We start from the raw sequence: 22,578 nt of genomic DNA, 5'->3' as shown, positions 1-22,578 counted from the left end.
TGGTGGGATTCAGTCAATTTGCACCAGTTTGGCAGAACCAATATCAAATTTTATGTTGAATTCAATGAACTGGTTAATTTATTTGAATTCTACCGCTGGAGTTAAGTGTAAAAACACTGGAAAGATAGTAAAGAATCTAGCATTAAATGCAAGTAGGAGATTTTATATTTGATCCTGGAGGTAATTAGAAACACTGGAGCTCATTGAGTGGGGAGAGGAGCATGTTCAGATCTCAACAAGAATAGTGTATTTTATTCAAAGAATTATTAAAATTTAGTTATGCTCTACCTACAATATTCCCCATATCAACTAATTTAATAATCCTGTCAACAAAAGGAAATTAAATTAGTCTATCATAATCTGTTGTTGACAAAATCAGGCCTTTCCAGAATATGTCTTTAAAGATCCATCTAGAATTTTCTCAGGAATAGAAGTCAAAAAAAATTCTTGTTGGCTGCTCTGCTAATGAAATACTGTAGCTAGTCTAGTTCCAGTTCACAAACAAACATGGTGAGCTATACCTAGATGACTGAAATCTGAGAAGGGCATCATCAAAAAAGCCATTCAGAGAAGTATGGCATAATTCCTCCTAACAGGAGAGAGTTGCTCTCCCCTCAGTTCCCCTGTGCTTTCAGACTTGTTTGGAAATCTTCTTAGAAATACGAACAAATCAGGGATGGCTAGGTGGCGTAGTGGACAAAGCACCGGCCCTGGAGTCAGGAGTACCTGAGTTCAGATCCTACCTCAGACACTTAATAATTGCCTAGCTATGTGGCCTTGGGCAAGCCACTTAACCCCATTTGCCTTGCAAAAACCTAAAAAAAAAAAAAAATACGAACAAATGCTCAATACTTTAACAATACTTCATATTGCAAGTTCTTAGTAGACTAAGCCATGATAGTGCAACAATTTTCAAAAGTTACTCCTAGAGGCACCTAGGTGGCGCAGTGGATGGAGCACTGGCCTGGGAGTCATGAGTACCTGAGTTCAAATCCGGCCTCAGACACTTAATAATTCCCTAGCTGTGTGGCCTTGGGCAAGTCACTTAACCCCATTGTAAAAAAAAAGTTACTCCTGGGACTTGATCATATATTTTTCAGGGCAAAAGCCTCTTAAATGAGTGAAAGGGTGCTTGCTGGGTGTGCCTTTATCCCTAACAATCAAATACTGCCCAAATCATGCTTTCTCTGTAGCTGAATCTTGGACCTCAAACCCATCTGACTTTCTTGAAGTGCTGTTAAACTTGTGGCAAGAACAAAATCAGTAATTAAATTAATGCAAACCTCTCATTTGGTAGATGAAGAAAAGGAGATCCAAGATAGTTCAATGACTTGCCCAGGGTCACACAAGTAGCATATATCAGAAGTGGAAATGGAAATCAGATCTTTGGACTCCATAGTTGGTGCTTTTGCATGTCCTTAAAGAGAAACAATTATCATTTTATCCTGGGGTTCCAAAAATCATTGTGGTGATGGGGGAAGGATGGGCAGTAGTTTCTTTGCAATGAATCTGCACATCTTTATGGACAATAAACTCCATGAGTTGATAAGCAATATGATGTGTTCCTAAGAAAGTCAAGTCTAATACTAGGCCTTAATAAAGAGGCATAGTGTCTAGGAGCAGGATTGAGAGTCCTCTGCTCTGCCCAGACTTAAGACAGAGTATTATATACAGTATGGGTAAATACCATTTTATAGGCAAAACACAGATAATCTCAAAGTTCCAAGGAATGGTAGTCAGGATTGAGAAAAGTAACAAGTTTATACCTCTTGAGGATCTGCTAAAAAGAACTAGAGATATTTAAACTGGTAAAAAGAAGACTTTGTAGGAGAAGGATAGTTGCTTTCAGGTATCTGACAGGTTGGTATGTAGGATTAGACTTTTTCTACTTGGCCCCAAAAGGGCCAAGTATTTAACTGTATTTTTTTCAGTCAATTCATTTTTTGAGTATCTCTTTAAGGGAGTGATAAATTATTGCTTATGAATCAATCCTGTAGGATTCCTCAGTTTTAGGAACTCAAGTCAGTATAAATCTTTTAATAACTATCTAGGAATTCTGATATAATTTCAGTCTTCTGCCTGTTCATTTATTCAGGCATTTTTTCACTGAATGCTTAGAGACAAACAACAGTATTTGGCTTTAGGTGAAACTGTCTAAGATGTCCAGTTCTTTAGATTGTTCTAGACTCTCAATTGTAATAAATGATGTATAAGTTCTTTTACACTCTGTATCATAGTTTAAGCTAAATTAGCTTCTAGCTAACTTCACTGGATCTCTAATCTCAATAATGTAGGTACTTTTATTCCTATCATGCATCCATGCCTTCTTAATCTGTGTAATTCTTGTCCACATCCTCTCCTAAATCTACATACAACATGTTTAACTAACCTGTTAGGGGCCTTCCTTTGTTTCTTGACAATATGTGAGTGCATCTTAAGAGCTAATCATCTTGTACTTGCTACACTCACTACATTAATGATCCAACTCCTTTTAATAGATTTTCAAAATCACTGTCTCAGTAGCCAACTGGTTCAACCCAAAGGGGAACCTCCAGTTTCTGTTTAAAGATTTCCAATGATTTGTGGCAGCTAGATGATGCCCTGGGAATCAGGAGGACCTGAGTTCAAATCCATCCTCAGATATTTAATAATTACCTAGCTGCACGACTTTGGGCAAGTTACTTAATCCCATTGTCTTGCAAAAACTAGAAAAAGAAAAAAAATAGATTTTCCAATGAGAGAACTCCCATTATCTCTCAAGGGAGCCCATTCCACTTATAAAGTCAGAAACTTCTGAAGATATTCCAAATACCAACTCCAGTTAAAAGTTAAGGATTTCAAAGATAAAGGTAAATTGTGAAGTTGTGAATTGTCTAAGAAAATGTTTCATCAGATTCAGTGACTCTAGAGAAATGTTTTGGCAAGTTTTTGTTGGTTAGCCATCATTGTCTAAGAGTTCACTATTCCCATATTTTAAAATCGTTAGACTCTTCATTGTTCTCTCTATTACACCAAGAGATCATAGAATCCATGATTCAAAGCTGAGAATCATCGATTCTTTAACAAATTGTAGTTCATTAATTTTTATGCCATTTCAACTGCATTTGTGACTATAACCAGGCTCAGTAAGATGCACCTGTTACTTAGAACCCAGTAATATAAATGTGAATGCAATCTGCTAATGTTATTATGTGTTGGCCATAGTTGCACTTTAAAACCTCATGAGTCATCAGGCCAAAACCAGATAATAAAGAAAAATCTTCAACTTTGGCTGACACTTGAATTTCAGGTTCTACAGCAAGACAGTTCTAAGTGATTTTAATTTCAAAGGGTTGATCTACTTTTTTTTTTGGATGACAGACCTTGTCACTGTGACAGAGTCTTTCTGTAAAGCCAACAGAAGGCTCATACACAGCTCCTGCTGGGAAAGGTCAGTCATCTTTGTCTTCTGGATCCTTGGGTTGGCAGGACTGTCTGATGAGCAGCTTTAGTGGTTTTTCCCAATTACTGGAATCTTCAACAGAACGGGATAAAATAAGATCATAATCTGAACCACAGTTAGTAGGATTATAAATGGAGCCAGAAGTCTATTTTGTTTCCACATAGTGGCTCATTTGCCAAAAGACAAATTCCCCTAGAAAAACCCCACTTTATTTGTCCATGTCCAGTCATCTTTAAACTGCCTAACAAAGCTGCCCTATCTTGGCTTGAATGGAAACAACCTTCTAGGCTCATGCTTCCCTATCTTTTTTGTAGGGGACTGGGGAAAACACTTATACTTTGAACATGGAAGATAGGAGGGAAGGGAGATTCAATACATTTATCTTGAGCTGTACAGTGGAAAAAAGTCTTGAATTTGGAGCCAGGAATTCAAATCCTAATATAGGTAGGAAAAAGAACTTTGTTTTAATGTATACTGCTAAATATGTATATGAAAGCCACAGCTTTCAGATGGGATTTCATCAGTTTTAGAGAGAAAATTATTTGTCGTATAGTTTTGAGAATTTCAATCATGTCAGCAAGAAGGAATGATACCTTGATTAAGTGGAAATAGTTTAATACTATAAAGAAGGAAGGGGTTTAAAAATAGTTTCAAGGGCACCAAAATGATGGAGGATCTTTCAGGAGACTTCAAAACTAAAAGGATGGGGGCGGCTAGGTGGCACAGTGGATAGAGCACCAGCCATGGAGTCAGGAGTACCTGAGTTCAAATCTGACCTCAGATGCTTAATAATTACCTAGCTGTATGGCCTTGGGCAAGTCACTTAACCCCCATTACCTTGCAAAAACTAAAAAAGATGATGGATAACAGGAGATAGTTTGCATATCTATAATTTATGATGAAAGAGGGTAAAACTCAGGGAACAAAAAAATCATAAACCTTGGGAGACAAATAATTTTAAAAGGACTATCCATTTGTTAGTGAAGTTGGGGGGGGGGGAAATTTGGGGGGTATTGTGGCCTTTAAAATAAAAACTAATTGACTGAGAATCTTGCCTTAATTCAAGAGTCTTGAGATTTTTGTCTTTCAAGGTATGCATAGAAGCAGCAACAGATGCAAAAAAAGGAAATTTACAGACACAACAGGGAGTCCAGAAAGTGGCTTATTAGGGTTATGATAGAAGCATTCTTATCAGACAAGCTGAACAATTTCAATTTGGGAATTCCATAATATTTTTTAAAGTAGCATTAGATACAATAAGTTTGTTTTGCTAGAAACATTATGATTCTCCATCCTTATACAAAGATTAATATTTGTCCTTTCATACACTCAGTCTAGAGTCCTTGATTCTATTTTACTGCTAAAATTGTATTTTATATTTTCCTTGCCTTACCCAAGTAAAAGTATGTTTTGTGACCCTTTCTATACCAACATCTAGCAAAATTGTTTGAATTACTGTAACCTGTGACATTATTTTCAAGAAATACTAATTCAGGGGCAGCTAAGCAGCACAGTAGATAGAGCACCAGCTCTGGAGTCAGGAGTACCCGAGTTCAAATCCGGCCTCAGACACATAATAATTACCTAGCTATGTGGCCTTGGGCAAGCCACTCAACCCCACTGCCTTGCAAAAACCTAAAAAAAAAAGAGAAAAAAAAAAGAAATACTAATTCAATTCATCATCTCATCATTCTTCTCTTTTTCTAGTATGCATGTCTCCTCACCTTCCATAGAACTAGCCCATAACTATTCTCTCTTTGCTCCCTCAGTGACACTTAAACAAAGTGGAATATCTAAGAAACTGTATAAAGTTTTGCATAATTATTGTAATGTAAACAATGAGCCATTACATATCCTTTTCACAATGTATGGACTTTAATTTCTTTTCTGTTATTTGTATTTTAAATATCTTGATCAGCTGTAGCTTTCTTAAGAAAAATAATTAGAAATCAGTGATTTTTGTTGACAATCCATCTTTACTCCATTAAAAAATATTTACTCAGTTATTATTTCATAATATGTTATATTTGGAAACAAGGTATTTTCCTTACTCTGTTATATCTATGTTGTATTTTGTTCTTTTTTCTCAGTTTTAATCACTGATGAGTAGTATTGTATAATTCTGCATTCCATAAGATGTGAAATACTTTTCCTTCTAACTTCCTTCTTAACTAGCGAGGACTCTTTGACTTCAAAATCTCTGGAGACTAACAACTACATTTCTGGCTAAGTTAAAGTTGGGGTTATCTAGAGAAAGAAATAATAGAGATATATACAGCGTGTCTTCTGGTTCCAATTCCTCCAACATATTTTCTTACATGATTTCTTGAAATATTGAATTATGTTTCATAACATTTTTTACTTTGTTCCATCTTATTTTTTTCTTGGATGTTATTATCATATTGTCCTCCTAAGGTTCATATCCAAGATCAATTACTTTAGTTTATAAAGCCTCTCTCTGTTGTTCTTCCAATTTTGCTGCCTTTAATCATTGGTCTAATAATTTATTTGTCAGCATCTGACAAATCTTGTGAAATAACAGGGACTTAGTAAAGTTTCTTTTAGTGTTAAATTATCAATTCACATGTCATGTCAAATTTCAGAATTCCAATCTCTGAACTTATATCTTGATCTAAATGCTTCATTAAGTTTCTCAATTCTGGAAATTCTTATTGTAGCTCTATTTTTTCTTTTATTGGTGTATTGTAATTATTCTCAAACTTTATTCTCTTTTTTGAAGCTTTTTCTTTCCTTATTACCATAGTTTATCTTCATTTTATTAGATTTGCTGATTTTTTTTCCAGGAGATTTCTTTCTCTTATCTTTTTTATGTTCATTTGTTTCATTTGCCCTTCCTACATTTCTTACATTTCTTGCTATTTGAGGCTGATGAAATTTTCTTTTCCATTTGTAGGAATCACTTTCAAGATGAATTCACTGATGGGGGAATAGAGTATCACTCTAACTGAAGGCTATACTACATTCCCTGTATACTTGGGATTTCTTCCCAAAATAGGTTTGTGGTGTTTAGTGAGATACCCCAACCCTTTTATGCAGAAGTTTTTTCATATTATTTCTATTTATAGAACATATTGCTCATATGGAGAATAAAGGTTTTCTTATGACTAATGATCTTTGCACATACATTGCATTCATGGAATTTCTTTCCAGTGTGAACACTATGATGTTTCAGAAAGATTGATTCTCTTCTCAGATGGTTATCTCACATTCCTTAACAATATAAGGTTTCTCTTCATTATGAATCCTCTGATTTGAATGTGGACTGTAGTTCAATGGTAAAGATTCATTGACTTATTTTATTTCCATAATCCTTTGTCTCTATAAATATTCTGATAGATGTGCCTCTGAAGGCTGTCTCTCTTATGGCACCTGTGGACAGTGTGGGTTTTCTTGTTGAGGTGATATAATTTCCTAAAACTGTCTCCCAGGAAGAGAATTTCCTTGGAGCCTCTTGAAGTATCTTCTTCAATGTCTCCCTTAAGTGTACTTAATATTTTCTCTAGAGGGCCCCTCCCCAAATGTTGTGACTAGGAAATATCCACTCTGCTTTTTAACTAATATACATATTCATACATATATATATATACATATACATATACATATATACATATTATATATATATATATATAATTTAAAGATTTGAAATAAGTGAGACAATAGCATTGCCCAGCTGAGACAGACTGTCAAAGGCCCAGGATTCAAATTCATCGCTCTATATTTCTCTTAAATGCAGTCCCATTGTGAGAGTTTGAATGTTGAATATTCTCTTACAGCAAAGCTCTTATGATAATTAAGAAAGAATCTCTCTCTTCAACTACCGTGATGATGTGGTGGGCAGTGATATGTCTACCAAGTTGTGGGTAGTAAAGGATGCTTTATTTTGTCTTCTGGGAATTCTCAAACCACATCCTTCCAATTAAAAATATGCATTGACAACATTTCCAAGCAAACTGTGGAGTCTTTGGCCTTACAATATAAATGTATCCATTATGATTTTTACATTTATACTACATATCAAATCACATTACAGTGAACTGAATGATTACAATTCTCTACTTGTTGAGATTATTTTAATTCCTTGGTCATGTTCCCATGGTAGTGGTAGAAGAGTGGTAGCAGTAGTAGTAGTTGTAGTAGTAATAGTAGCAGTAGTAGCAGTAGTAGTAGTAGTAGCAGCAGCAGCAGGAGGAGGAGGAGCAACAGAAGAAGAGAAGGAAGAAGAAGAAGAAGAGGAGGAAGAGCAGGAGGAGGAAGAAGAAGGAAGAAGGAAGGAGGAAGAGGAGGAGAAATTTGTATTTTATTAGCAAATTTCATTTTTGTCTGTGTACCTCCAATCCCTATCACATTGGAGGACCTGATAAATTATCCTTGTAGTGAACTGAATGGGCATGAAGTCAGTCCCAAAGAATTTGAAGGACTGTCATGTGGAAATGAGAATCAACTTGTTCTTCTTGGGTGAATGCAAAACACTAGGCAGAAGTTCCATAAAGGCAGATTTCAACTTCATATAAGGCTAGCAATCAGCTCTGTTCAGAAATGCAGTGGACTTTCTTAGGTGATAATGGGGGTCCCCTCATTAGTTTTCAAATTAAGTCGTGGAGACTTTTTCTGAAAGGCTATTTATAGCAAAATAGAGCTTTAATTAGGAGATTTCTCAGTTCCCTTTCAGATTGACCCTCTTTTGGAAAAACTGAACCCCAACAATATAGGCATTTTCATGCCAACTAAAAGCAAAGACATAAAATAGAGGGTTATGGATAGAGCACTGGCCCTGGAGTCAGGAGTATCTGAGTTCAAATCCGGCCTCAGACGCTTAATAATTACCTGTGTGGCCTTGGGCAAGCCACTTAACCCCATTGCCTTGGAAAAACTAAAACTAATAATAATAATAATAATAATAATAATAATAATAATAATAAAGGGCTAGCTAATGGATTCCTTGGAAAGGTGAAGAAGGGTTTGGAAGATCTAATTTTCATTACATACACAAAGGTAACCACAAATAGCCTTTCATGGGACACAAAGGTAACTACAAATAGCCTTTCATGGGACACAACCGTCTGTCTTACACAGGGACGTTTCAAAAAATAGGTAGAAAAATATGTCTTAAGATTCAGCAATAAGAAATTAAATGTCTGTAGACTACTTAAGAGCTTCCCACCTATATTGCATGAATATTTTCTTCATGAAGAGAATCATAAGGTACTGGATATGGGAGCATTGAACAATATCACCAGAAGTGAAACTGATCAAATCTTAGCCAGAAAATGATTGGTTTCTGGTCTAAGAACAAATCAGAAAAAGGTGTTTTGGTGCAAGCCAAACCATCAGTTCAAGCAAGGGTAAAAATAGAGAAAACAAAGAATAGAGATGAGAAAGACAATGAATATAATTTCAACAGCTTCATCATGATTCTTCAAGTGCAGCTCAGATGCTATAAGATGAAAAAGGTAAATATGAATCCTGATTGCCATCATTTTTAGTAAAAAGCAAAATGAATGAAAAGTGATTGTCACAATCAAGAAGACAATGAGCCTGGAATCTCTCTTGGTCAATAAACATTTGATCTCTTTCCAAGAGGAGAAATAGAATAACCAAAAGCGACATTAGGGTTAGGGCACAAATTCATTTGTAGAGTACTAGAGGAGGGTGGCGCAATATTATAAATAGCCTTGTCTCTTAAAATATCAGCAACAAAAAAGAAGTGAAAACAAACAAGCCTGCAAAATTTGGGGCATGATACCAACTGAATGGTGTCATTCTGAGAACATTCAGGATAGAAATTCAGGTGATAATAAATTAGCAGAAAATGGAAGACATATGTGTGTGTTTCTATGATAACACTTTTCCATGATTAACAAAATTAAAATCAACAGATTTCTACCACATGAGAAGGTTAAAATGGCAAGAAAGAAGACAACATCAGGAAGAGCAGGTAGGGAAGACCAGAACATGCTGAGGAAGTTAGTTTTTGTTTTCCTCAAAAGCAAAAATTACCAAGGAATTTACAGATATCTCAAGGTAGAAGATACCAAAAGAATAAAGAAAAAAAGCATAGATAATATCATTACCAAATATGAAAATGAATGCTAAAAAGGCATTTAAGAAATATCAATAACCACCAATCCTTACACTCAGTTTCTCATGTTTATAAATATTTTTATAGGTTTTTTTATCTTTCAAGGCAATGGGTTAAGTGGCTTGCCCAAGGTCACACAGCTAGGTCATTATTAAGTGTCTGAGGCCGGATTTATACTCAGGTACTCCTGACTCCAGGGCCAGTGCTCTATCCACTGCACCACCCAGCCACCCCTCATCTTTATAAATATGTAAGAATGATCTATATATGTACTGAGAGTATCATTGGTGAAAATATGAGAAGGGAAAAGACAGGCTACTGTAAAACATTTCCTGAAGCAGACCATGTGACACACAATGGACTGAAAGATGCAGAAAATATAACATTCTACCTTATTTATTATTTCAAAAGCTTATTTGACTCAATACCAAAAAGAGAGAGCTTTTTAAAACTGTCTTAATATAAGATTGATTGAGAAATACCGTGAATCCCAATTGTATTCAAGGACTCTGGTTATTTATTTACACTATGGAAGAAGAATAGGGACTAGATCATATAGGGTAATACTGGTGAAGCAACTTCCTCTCTCTACCACTAGGGGCTCCTTTGCAACTTCTAGTCTTAGAGCATACCTAAAGTACTAAGAAAGTAAGTGACTTTTTCAGGATCACACATCAAGTTTGTGTCAGTGTTGGGACTTAAACCTACATATTCCTGACTTCAGGGTCAACTCTTGATGAAGGAAATGGCTTTTTGAGACAGCTAGGTGTTGCAATGGATGGAGCTCTGGTCCTAGAGTCAGGAAAATCTGAGTTGAAATCCAGCCTCAGACACTTCCCATCTGTGTGACCCTAGCCAAGTCACTTAATTTCTGTCTTCCTCAGTTACCTCAACTGTAAAAATATAAAACCACCTCTCATGCTTATTTGAAGATAAAATGAATTAATATTTGTAAAAATTCATAAAGAACAGTGTCTAGCAAATAGTAGTTGTAAATAATATTTATTCCCCTTGCCTCCCCTACCTCTGTCATTATCTACATACCATGGTGCTTCTCAATTAGCATCCAAAAATGCAGAAAATTGGGATATATGTATTTACTAAAGTTATTTATTACTATCATGGAGAATAACTTGGACAAATGAAAAGGGACTCCCTTGTACAAGGTGAATTCTTCCTACTTGAGGATGATATTTGTTCATTGCATCAATTCTGAGGACAATATAAGGTCTTTTCAGTGAGGTCTGTGAGTTCACATAAAAGATCAGCCTCACGATCTAAGCTAAATGTATGGAAAAACTGCAGTTTTGCTGTTGAATAGTCATTCCACTGGCCTACTGGTCCCCAGGACCTAAGCCTAGGAAGCATCTGGGGAGGCAGCACAGGATGGAGAATGGACTTGGCCCAGAATTCACCAGGAAGAAGGATGTGTTTAGCATGCTGCTTTCAACATTTTTTATTCCAATTCTCTTGTTTCTGATTCATGAAAAAGCCCATCTTTCTAATACAAATGTTCTGAAACAAATGAGGATGCCTTGTATCTACAGCTCTTGGAATACTACAGTCTCCAAAGAATCAAAAATCAGATGAGTCAGAGGGGAAGTCACAAATGGGGGGGGGTGCAAATCAGCTGTGTTATATTTCCAATAATGACCTTTGGGCAAGAAGTGAATAAAGAACATCAGCAAGAAAAGCATTCATCAAGTGTTGGAAACAAGGACTAATAGGTGAATCATCCAATGTTTCCATGATACTTATGAAACATATAATGACCTAGAAAGCTCTCTAGTATATTGACTAGATCCTCTGTGGAGAGTCCAAGGATGAATGGGGGAAAACAGTTCATTAGTTAGATATAATATCCTAAGCACCATGATAAATGCAAGCAGAGATAAGCAAGACCATGCATGTCCTCGTGGAGCTTACACTCTGAGATGGGGAGAGAAGAGATAAAAGGCATTTTATCAGTTTCAGGGCACATACCCAAGGCTGTTAGATTTTAAAGGTTCATATGTCAAGGCCCAAGGTTTTTTCAGATCATCATCATGTGGGATCAATATCTATAAGACACAAAAGTAAGAAAATGGTGGTCAGATCAAGTCAATAAATAATTGCTAGGGTTCCAATATTGCTTATAAGGGCTGGGAGTACCCAGATTTTCCTGACTCCAGATGTACCCAGAAAGCCTTTGGTCATTCTTGGAAATATAATACAGCTGATATACTAGCAGAGCTCTTTCTCCTATTAGAATGTAAGACCCTTGAGGGCAGGAAATATAATTTTGCCTCTCTTTAAATCCTCAACACTTAGCACAGGGCCAGGCTTTAAAACACTTCTTCATCAATTGATTATTGATGTGATTAATTAGTAAAGGATACTCTCAAATAAGCAAAAATGTGCTTATAATAATCTTGGATCAATTGTTTATTGATGAGATTAATATGAATTTAATATAAATTAAAGTAAAAGATACCATCAAATAAGCAAAAGTGTGCTATAAATCTTTCATCACTTTATTATTGATGTGGTTAATATGAATATAATGTAATTGATTTTTTAAGGCAATGGGGTTAAGTGATTTGCCTAAGGTCACACAGTTAGACAATCATTAAATGTCTGAGGTCGGATTTGAACTCAAAGTCCTCCTGATTCCAAGGTCAGTGCTTTATTCACTGTGCCACCTAGCTGCCCCCAAATATAATATAAATTAAAACAAATAAGTAAAAAACTAACTTTAAAGCAAATATGTTAAAGCAAAAATAACAACTTTAAAAAAGATTTTAGGAAGGACATGGATAAGGGAAGAAAATAGAGTATCTGCTATATGTCAGTAACTGTGTTATGTGCTTTTTTTACGATTATTGTTCCATTTGATTCTAACAAAAAAGCGACCCTATGAGGTAGGTGTTTTTACTATAGCCATTTTACGGGTGAAGAAACTGAGACAAACTGAGATGAAGTGATTTGCCCAGGATTACACAACTGGTTCATGGTCAAAGCTGGATTTGGACTCTAGTCTTTCTGACTACAGGTCTGGGACCACCAACTGTCTCACCTGATGAACTCAGAATAGAATGGTGAAGGAATGAAAGGTCATGCCATGAGGAGATCAAAGAACTGATTATGGGGAGTCTGAAAAAGAATAAGCTTCAAAAGACTGTGCCAGGTGTCTTCAGGTTGGTGAAGGGCCATCCTATGGAGGAAATGGACTTTTTGCTTGTCTCCTCTCTGAGCAAAATTTCTGTAGGAGCAATGAGCAAAGTTAAAGAGAAGCAGATGTGGCCTGCTGCTGAGAGCTCCTGGAAGGCCTTGGGCTTCTTCTTATATCCTCAATACTTGGAGCCATGTCTGGCTTAATAATGTTAAGTGGGGGTTCACTCAGTAAAGAATTTTAGAACTAAATTAAATAATTAAAATATTAAAGAATCATAGAACCATAAATTTGGAGCTGGAAGGGACCCCAGAGAGCAACTAATCTAATTTTTTTCATTTTACAGATAAGGAAACTGAGACCCGAGGAGATTAAAGGATTTACTTAGGTCATACAATTAGGAGTTTCTTAAAAGGAATTCAAATATTGCCTTTGACCTTTCCCATCTGTAAATTCTCCTCTTGTACGTATTTTCTTTATATCAGAAAATTTCTTAATTTAGAAATATCATGGTATAAGAGAATCAAAGGCATCTGAATATTTATCTGGATGATCCATTGCAGGAGAATTTCATTAAGGCCATGTTTCCTTTTCCAGGGTGGGTTCACCGTTCACCCCTACACAATAACACTTTCCTGTAGGCTGCTCACCAGCTCCAAGCTATGTCTTTAGGGTTTGCTCGCCAACTTTCAGCCTGTTGTGAATTAAACCAGCAAAACATTAAACCCCAGTCTTCAGGGGTTTATGTGTCGGAAACCCTAACCAGAGTGGTCTTGCCAGGCACCGCGGTAATCTTATATTCCTGAAATGTAAAATAAAAACGATTATAAAGCCATATTTCCTTCTGATGTCCTTGGCTTTTCAAGATGACCCAAACAGGCAGAAAGGAGCTGGCTAATTGGGAATGGTTTATGACTGATGAACTGAACCCAAGGGTGAGAGGTTGTTGGTAAGAAATTACTTTTCCCTAGAGAAGGAGACATAAGAAAAGCCTTTGGATGAGCCTGTTCAGGAAACCCTCTTCACATCCCCAGATACAGACCAGTCCTTACCCCCTTCTCTGCTTCCCATCTTGATGACCAGGGAGCCCACAGCTAGATCATCATCCAAGATACACAATCGTCCCCATCGTAAATACATTTGCTCCCTGTCAAGGACTCACCCCTTGACACCAATGAGCTTATGAGTGTTTGAAGAGGATTCCAGGAAGGAAACCAACTTTCTTGAGGTGAGATTTCTGGGAAAGATGACACACCATCCAGTTGTCCATGGGGGTGGGAGATGTGTGGGTGCTGCAGCAGAAGCCTAGCTATGGCGGGCAACTGGCCAGCTCTACCATCTTAGTCTTGCCGAGGTCTTGCAAAAGTAAGGAGAATCATTTTGTGGACTTCTACACTGCCTTGTAAAATTTCTATGCCAGCAGGCCCAGTGAACTAGGGAAATGAATTGTTAATCTTGAGTTAATCCTCATCTGATTCTGGATAGTTGGGCAGCACTCTAATTCAATACATTCCCACAAACAGTCATTAAGTCCCTACTGGATGTCAGACTTTATTGGAGTCTCTTGCAAAACAAATACAAAACTATTATTATAATAATTCCACAAAAGTGGAATAGTTCATCCCTTCAAGAAGCTTACAGTCTAGAGGGAGGAAATATGATACACACACATACACATACAAACACATAGTTACATAACTACTCATCCACACATACATATATATGAGAAAAATCATACATGTATGAAATAAAATGCAAAGTAACATATTCTCCTGATTGCACATGTAAGGGAAGACAGAAAAAAGAAATTTAGCATTTTAAAACATCACCTACTCTTTTGAAGTTTCTAATCCCATTAACCTCTCTAGAGAAGAGTGTGGGAAATATTTCTTTGCCAAACCTCCCTGCAAATTGGACCACACAAGCGGGTACCCAATCTGAAGTGAATGACCTGACCATTTGGCCTGAAGGGGGTCGTGTATGAAATGATTAAACCTAGATGACATCTTTGGGAGGCACCTGTCCAAATACAATAGAACAGAGAAACAGAAACACAGCAGAAGGCCAGTTGTTGTTGGGGGAGGGAGGAGGGAATTCATCTTTTTTCAAAGATCTTTTTCTTCCTCTCTTCTACTCACACAGTGTCTTGAATGCAATGAATCAATAGAATAAGATCACCGAGGGCTAAGAAATGGCCTAGGAAATCGAAGGAAACTCTCCATGGCCCAGAATACATCACTTCATCTGGAGCCAAAGAACAAATTTCATATCACATGAACCTCATCCCCCACAATAGAAGCTGCTTGAGAGCATTTCTGACTTTGTCTGTGGTTAGCATTGTGCCCAGAGGCTTAGCTGGGTGCCTATAGAATGTAACCTCTGTGAGGGCAGTGAGTCTTTTTCATTTTTGTTTTTATATCATCCAGTGTCTAGCAAAATATAGGGCACATAGTAGGCATATAATAAATGCTTGGTTGATTGAACTGAACTGAACAGTCATTCTGTGGTACTTTTCTGGATTAGAGGAAATTAGCTGTGCTGATTTATCTTACATGTCACTTCAGAAATCTCTGTTGGGTTGACTTGAATTAAATTTTAATTGTGTCTTCTCTTTGACATTTCCCTAATTGGCAGGAGGTAATTATCGGGATGGCAACAAACCTTTTGACAAAGTCTCCCACAAATCACCTTCTTCTTTTCTCCTCCCCTCCCATGCATTTTGTGGTCCAGTTAAAGCAGCCTTTTTAGTCTCCTTCCCCTTCCCATATGTCCTTTCATTTCCATGCCTAATGTTCAAATGGATCAGGTTTCCAGAATGTAGAAAATTATATGTCCTCAAGAACCTAAGGGAATTCTTCACCAATTCTCTTAGCTCCAATCCCCCCATTCTAAAAACATTCTTTCCAATGTAAAGCATCAGTGATGAGTGACCCAGTCTTATTTAATTAATTCATTCATTAGCTTTTACAAAATTCCCTTTGCTGAGAAGACCAAACAAAAATCAAAAGATATACATTTCCTCCCAACACCTTTGAGGACCCCCACGCCATACCACTTTGGTTCCTGGTGAAAGTGGTCTCAAACTTAAGAGTAGTTTCTACAAAACATCTGTCCTGCCTATTAAGTTCATTGCAAATATAGCATAGTTAATCGTCAGGGCCTTTCCTCTTGTAAAACTGCCACCTGGGTTGTGGATTCACTTTGGGGCTCAATCCCATTACTCCTTGGGGTTATTCTGGTAGGTCAAAAACTGGCCTAGACTGGTTCCCCAGCTTCTTCTGACCTTTTGAAACTCATGTAGTCTAATCAAGACTCTACCAGAGGGCAAGAAATAGGAAAGAAATAACAGAAGGACCATGAGCTCATAGGCCTTGTGGCAGAGGCTCAGGTAGAAGATAAAGGCCTGTGGCTTCTCACAACTGAAGGGTTGTTTACATCAGTCTTTGTCTCCTAGCTAGGCAAGAAAGCAAATATTTTGGTCAGTTGGTGCCATTAATTCTCATTTCTGCAGTAACTACCTGTAAAGCACCTCTTCTTTATGCTATATATGTAAAGAAATGCATAATTCTCTTATAGAATAAAAATGGGAAGACCAAAAAAGACACTTAAGCATGTAGAAATTGTTTCAGGGTTTCAAACTGAGCACTGTCTACAGGTTCATAAAGACTAGGCCTTAGGGACCAATCCCAGGACTCTATGTGTGTATGCACATAAATGTTTATAAATTCACATCTTCTTTTAGACAGATGAGAGAGAGATCTACATGCTATCTCCCCTGATGAAATGTAAGATTCTTGAGGGTAGGAATTATTTCATTTTCATCTGCCTATTCCCCACACCTAGCATACTTCCAGGTAAATAATAGATGCTTAATAAATATTGATTGGCTATTTGAGAATAAAACAACAAGGTAGAATAAGGGGACAAGTCAGGTCCAATCCCATAAGCATCCCAGCTAGATGGGGTCTGCTAGACCCTCTTTCAATGGAAAGTTTTATCAGCAACTCTAAAAGTGCACCATAGTGGAGAGAGCTAGGTTCAGCTCTTTCCTATGACACATTCTGACTTAGTGGTCCTAGGCAGGACATGATCTCTCCATTCTCTGGATAACTCTTTGGGACTACATAAGGGTGCCAGCCTGCCTCAGAAGAGGGAATTTCCTTATCCAGTAATTCCTTAGATCATTGGAATACAGGCCACAGCCCCATCCCTGTTCCAAAAAAAATAGCAGGAATGCTTACTAAATGTGATATAACAAAGTAGAGACAGTTCATATATCAGCTTACAGAATAATGAGGGGAAACATTCTAGAATGATGAGTCCAAGTGACATTATCCTAATTAAACTTGTTCTTCCTCTGCCCAGCTCCAAAGTATGAATGGGGTGAGGAGGCAACCAAACAGAAAATGCTTCAAAGGACAGGCTTTGCAACATAATTCAAATGTGATTCCCAAGAACCTGCTGAGCTAAGTTGACCAAGACCTACCCCTGCCAGAAGACCACCAACCAACCAAGGGTTTTTAAGAACTTGCTATGTGTCTGATACTCTGCTAGGTCAAGAGGTCATAAAAATAATCATGAGACTGTCCATAAGGAAGGAGAAATGGAGGGAGAGAAAGGCAGAAAGAGAGACAGAGAGACAGAGTCAGACAGACAGAAACAGAGAGACAGAGAAAGAGATGTGTGAGAGAGAGCTAGAAAGACAGAGACAGAGAGAGGTGTGTGTGTGAGAGAGAGGGAGAGAGAATGTGAGAGAGAGAGCCAGAGAGACCAGAGACAGACAGACAGACAGAACTTGTGATTTCACTGGTATAGAACTTCTGGATGAGGAAACTCCCTCCTTCTCTGCTACTTCAAGACTTAGAATGTTGTCTAGAACCCTGACAGTTTAAGCAACTTGCCCAGAATAGACCAGTCAGTATAAATACATACAAAATAGACACCAAATATAAAAAGGTAACTGAGGGAGGAGAAACTTGTCTGTGGAGGGAGTGGGGAATCACCCCATTGAATTCTTCATGGCAATAAATTCTTTTTGCTTCAGTGACACATGGAATAATTAGCTGAGGGGCTAAGGGTTTGAGATCTGCATTAGTGAAGAAAGTGACCACATTGAGGAAATCATGTGCCTAAAGAAATATGATCTTTTTGAAACATAAATAGTATATTTATGTTTGATTTTTTTAAGTGCACAGAGGCAGTCAAAGGAAGACCTGGCTAAATGGAATTTCATGTGGGAAAGACTAAAGGACTTAAGTGGACTCAAGATTCCAAAGGAGTTAGCCTGAGCTGACTGACAAATAAAGTTCATCCAGTCTTTATTAATAGAAGCAGGGTGTGCAGAGTGAGGAAAGAGAGGGGAAGAGACAGGACCATTCCACTATATTCTGTGCCAGCAAGATGTAGCCTGAGGGGGCCATTTTGTTCTGGAGATTACATTTTAAAAAATAAAATTGTAGTGATCTCTTTTGTTTTGATGTCACCATTATTTCTCAACTTATCCCTCTCCTCTCCCCTTTCCAGAAAGTCATCTCTTCACACCAACGAATTTCAAAAGAGGAAAAATAAAGGCAAACTGATCAACGGAAGTCATGAAAAGAGGTCTAACTGGAATGGGAATCAAGACTAACACAAAAAAAATCAAAGGAATTGGGGCTGTTTAGTTTGGAGATGTGTAAAAAATAACAAGGGAGAAATGAGAGCCCTTCAAATATTTGAAGGCAGCTATCATCTGGAAGACATTTGTAGTCTGTTCTGTGTAACTATGGAGAGCAGATCTAGGACTAGTAGTAAAAGCTGCAGAAAAAGTTCCTTTCAGTTCAGAAAGGAGTTCAGAAAAGTTCCTTTCAGAAAGAGAGAGGCAAGGTGGAGTTATGAAGACCTGGATTTTGATACCCTAAACCAAGTATATATACATATATACATACATATATGTATATATACATGTATGTATATATACATATATGTGTATATGAAGAGAGGTAGATAGACAGACAGATAGATAGATAGATAGATAGATAGATAGATAGATTTGACTTCAATGCAAAGAACAGAAGAAAGGAAATAAAGGAGGAAAGGAAAGAAGGAAGAAAGGAAGAAAGAGGAAAAGAGGGAGGGAAAATTTGCCAATTTTTGGGTTAGGAAGTTTGATTTGTTTTGATTTTCATAGTTAGTAGTAGTAGTAGTAGTAGTAGTAGTAGTAGTAGTAGTAGTAGTAGTAGTAGTAGTAGTGAATTGGAGCATTTTGTCTTTTGGTTGTAAATTCTTTGTATTTTTGGAGAACTATTTATGTCCTTTGATCACTCATCTATTGAAGAATGACGATACATATATATATATATATATACACATACATAAATGTGTGTATGTATATATACAAACATAACTACATATGTTGCATGTATAAATTATTTATAAATCCTGAGTACCAAACCCTTATCAGAAATTTGATACAAAGATTTTTCCCCCAATTCATCATTTCCCTTCTTCTCTAATGAGCATTAATTTTGTCTAGGCAGAAAATTTTCAGTTTCATGTAATCAATTATTTTATCATGTAATTTGCACTATCTCTTGTGTGCTGAAGAACATATTTCCTTTCCATTTTCATGAGGTATATGATGCTTCTTTTTAAATTTAGTTTTTTTTCATATTTAGATATTTAATATTAAGAGCCTACATCCATTTATTGTTAAGTGTGGTATAAATTGTCAGTCTAAGCCTAATTTCAGCTAAACTGCTTTTCACTTTTCCCAGATCTTATCAAATAAGGGTCTTTTCTTAGGTAATTTATGCTTTCCACTTTATGAAACACCGTATTAATGAGTTTCTGATTCTCCTTTCTCTATTCTGTTCTATTGATCTACTTCCCTATTTTTTTAAAGATAGTTTTGATGACTTCTTTGTAATATAGGAAGCTAGGGGCAGCTAGGTGGCGCAGTGGATAGAGCCCTGGCCCTAATAATTGCCTAGCTGTGTGGCCTTGGGCAAGCCACGTAACCCCATTGCCTTGCAAAAACTAAAAAAAAAGAAAGAAAAAAAGAAATATAGGAAGCTAGATGGTTCAGTGGATAGATTACCAAGCCTAAAGTCAGTAAAACTTTTCTTCATAAGTTCAAATCTGGCTTCAGACACTTACTAACATAAACCTGGGCAAATCATTAACCCTGTTTACCTCAGTTACTTCATCTGTAAAATGAGTTTCTTTACCAAGGAAAGCCCCGAAAAAGGACCATTAAGAGTTGGATGTGACTCAAATGACTGAATAACAACAACAATAGCTTTACAATAAACTTTGAAGGTTTTCCTTCTCTGTCCCTATCTCTTTTGATCATTTCCCTTGATATTCTGGATCTTTGGGGTTTTTTCAAAGTATTTTTGCTATCATTTTTTATCAATTTCTATCAAGTATCCTCTTGGCATGAAAAGCGTAAATTAATTTTAATAGCATTGTCATTGTTATTACATTGGTATGACCCATTCATGAGTTTTGAAATATTCTTCCAGCTTTTTAAGTTATCCCTAATTTCTTTGAGGAGCACCTTGTAATTGAGTCTATGCTAGTGTTTTCTGTGCTTTAGAATCCTGATCCCCAGATATTTTATGTATTCTATAGTTATGCAAAATGGGGTTTCATTTTCTATTACTGCTTCTTGTTATTTTGGTATTATTATATAGAAATATATATAATTATATATTATCTCTATAATATATAATCATGTTATAAAATATATTTAATATTATATACTATTATATAGAAATGCTATTGATTTTTGAGTATTTATTTTATAACCTGCAACTTTGCTGAAGCTATTAATTTTCTCAATCAGTATCTTGGCTGATTTGCTAGAATTGTCCAAGTATACAATCCTATCACTAAATAGGGATCATTTTTGTCCCATTTTTATCCTCCTCTTTACATGTTTTTTTATGTCTTTACTGTCTTTGTCAGTGCTATGGCTGACACTTCTAGAACTGTATCAAATAATGGGGGCAAGAGATGGGGAAGAGTGGGCATCCTTGCTTTTACTCTCATATTCAGAGAAAAAAGTATTATGGTATCTCCCATTACATATGATGCCCAGAGTTGGTTTTAGATAGATACTTTTTATAACATTCAAAAAAGATCCTTATATGCTTTCTAGGGTTTTTAACATAAATGAGTGATGTATTTTGTCAAAGGTATTTTTGCACCTAATGAAATGATCATTTTAAACATTTAGGTTTTGAACATGATGAATTGTGTTGAATTATTCTTATATCTCTAGTATAAATGCTACTTGGTCATTATGAATGATTTTTGGATAAATTGCTAAAGTCTAGTTAACAGAATTTTGTTTAAATTTTTTGAGTCAATGTTCATTAATGATATTGGCCTATAGTTTTGCTTCTGTTGTCTATCCTTCCCTGGCTTAGTTATTAGAACTTGAAAAGGATTCAGTGGGCTTCTTTATTTCACTATTTTTGAGAATAATTTTTGAAATATGGATACCAATTGTTCTTTAAAATTTTGATAGATTTCTCCTATGAATCTATCAGACTAGTTTTTATTCTTACAGACAATTCACTTTCTGGGTTATTTATGATCTTTAGTTTTCTGGCAGTTTGGGCATTTCAAATTTTTGAAGATATTTGTCTCTTTTGTGTTCTAAGTTTTATCACCATCTAACTATATAATAAGGGCAGCTAGATAATGCAATGGATTTAGTGCCAGGTCAGTAATCAGAAAGAGTCATATTCCTGTGTTAAAATCTTGCCTCAAACACTTACTAGTTGTATGACCCTGGGTGAATTATTTAACCCTATTTACCTCAGTTTTCTCACTTGTAAAATGACCTAGAGAAGGATGGCAAACCATTCTAATATCTTTGCCAAGAAATCTCTAAATGGGGTCACAAAGAGTTGGACATGACTGTAAAATGACTCAAGCATAATAAATACATATGATATATTATTATTCTTTTTTATTTCAATTTTATTTATTCTATTTTATTTCTTTTGAGTTTTACTATTTTAGTAAATTTATTGATTTGATAGTCTATCCTCTTTTTTTTTTAATCAGAGTAGCCAAAGGTCTACTGAATTTATTAGTCTTTTCAAAGAACCAGATTCTAGTTTATTTATCATTTCTGTGGTTTTATGGTTTCCCATTTAACCACTCTTCCTCTGATTTTTAATATTTTCTCTTTTGTGCTGATTTTAAATGTATTTGTTGACAGCTCTATGCCTCTTAATCTCTGTGTGCCTTGGCTTCTTCTCTACAATGAAGAAGTTGGTCAAGATAACCTCTAAGGTCCTTTCCATCTCTAGAGCTATAATCTAGAATCCTAGAATAGAATCCTCTCTGTTTTGAGAGGGCATAAGAACTGAAGAAAGTGATGAGGTATGAATTATTTTAGATGGCAGTTTTCACAGAGAGTCTCCCCCATTAGAATATGAGCTCCTTGGGATGGGAATTCAGGGAAGCCTGGAGGGATTTGCATGAACTGATGCTGAGTGAGATGAGCAGAACCAGAAAAACACTGTACACCCTAACAGCAACATGGGGATGAGGATCAAACTTGATGGACTCACTCATTCCATCAGTGCAACAATCAGGGACAATTTTGGGGTATCTGCAATGGAGAATACCATCTGTATCCAGAGAAAGAATTGTGGAGTTTGAACAAAGACCAAGGACTATTACCTTTAATATAAAAAAAACCAAAACCCTTATCTTATTATGTAATTTTGCTATCTCTTATACTTTATTTCTTCCCTTAGGGATCTGATTTCTCTCTCAATACATTCAACTTAGATCAATGTATACCACGGAAACAATGTAAAGACTGACAGACTGCCCTCTGTGGGTGGGTGGGGAAGCAAGATTAGGGGGGAAATTGTAAAA

General features: G+C 36.3%; 1 long non-coding RNA gene across 2 annotated transcripts in view; it reads left to right on the top strand.

The window, feature by feature from the left end:
• The window catches only part of LOC141496638 (uncharacterized), a 49,550-nt gene extending 26,972 nt beyond the window's left edge, over positions 1-22,578 (top strand). The window contains exons 2-3 of one of the 2 annotated variants that reach the window (XR_012471073.1): positions 1-13,921; positions 18,217-22,578. The exon at positions 1-13,921 is cut by the window's left edge and continues 15,498 nt beyond it. This is a non-coding gene — a long non-coding RNA (uncharacterized LOC141496638). The other variant, XR_012471074.1, reaches the window with a different exon arrangement.

The sequence above is a fragment of the Macrotis lagotis genome, chromosome 8 (genome assembly GCF_037893015.1).
Source record: "Macrotis lagotis isolate mMagLag1 chromosome 8, bilby.v1.9.chrom.fasta, whole genome shotgun sequence".
Taxonomy (NCBI): Eukaryota; Metazoa; Chordata; class Mammalia; order Peramelemorphia; family Peramelidae; genus Macrotis; species Macrotis lagotis.
Note: the sequence above shows the minus strand (reverse complement) of the source record. Positions and strands in the feature narration are given on the sequence as shown.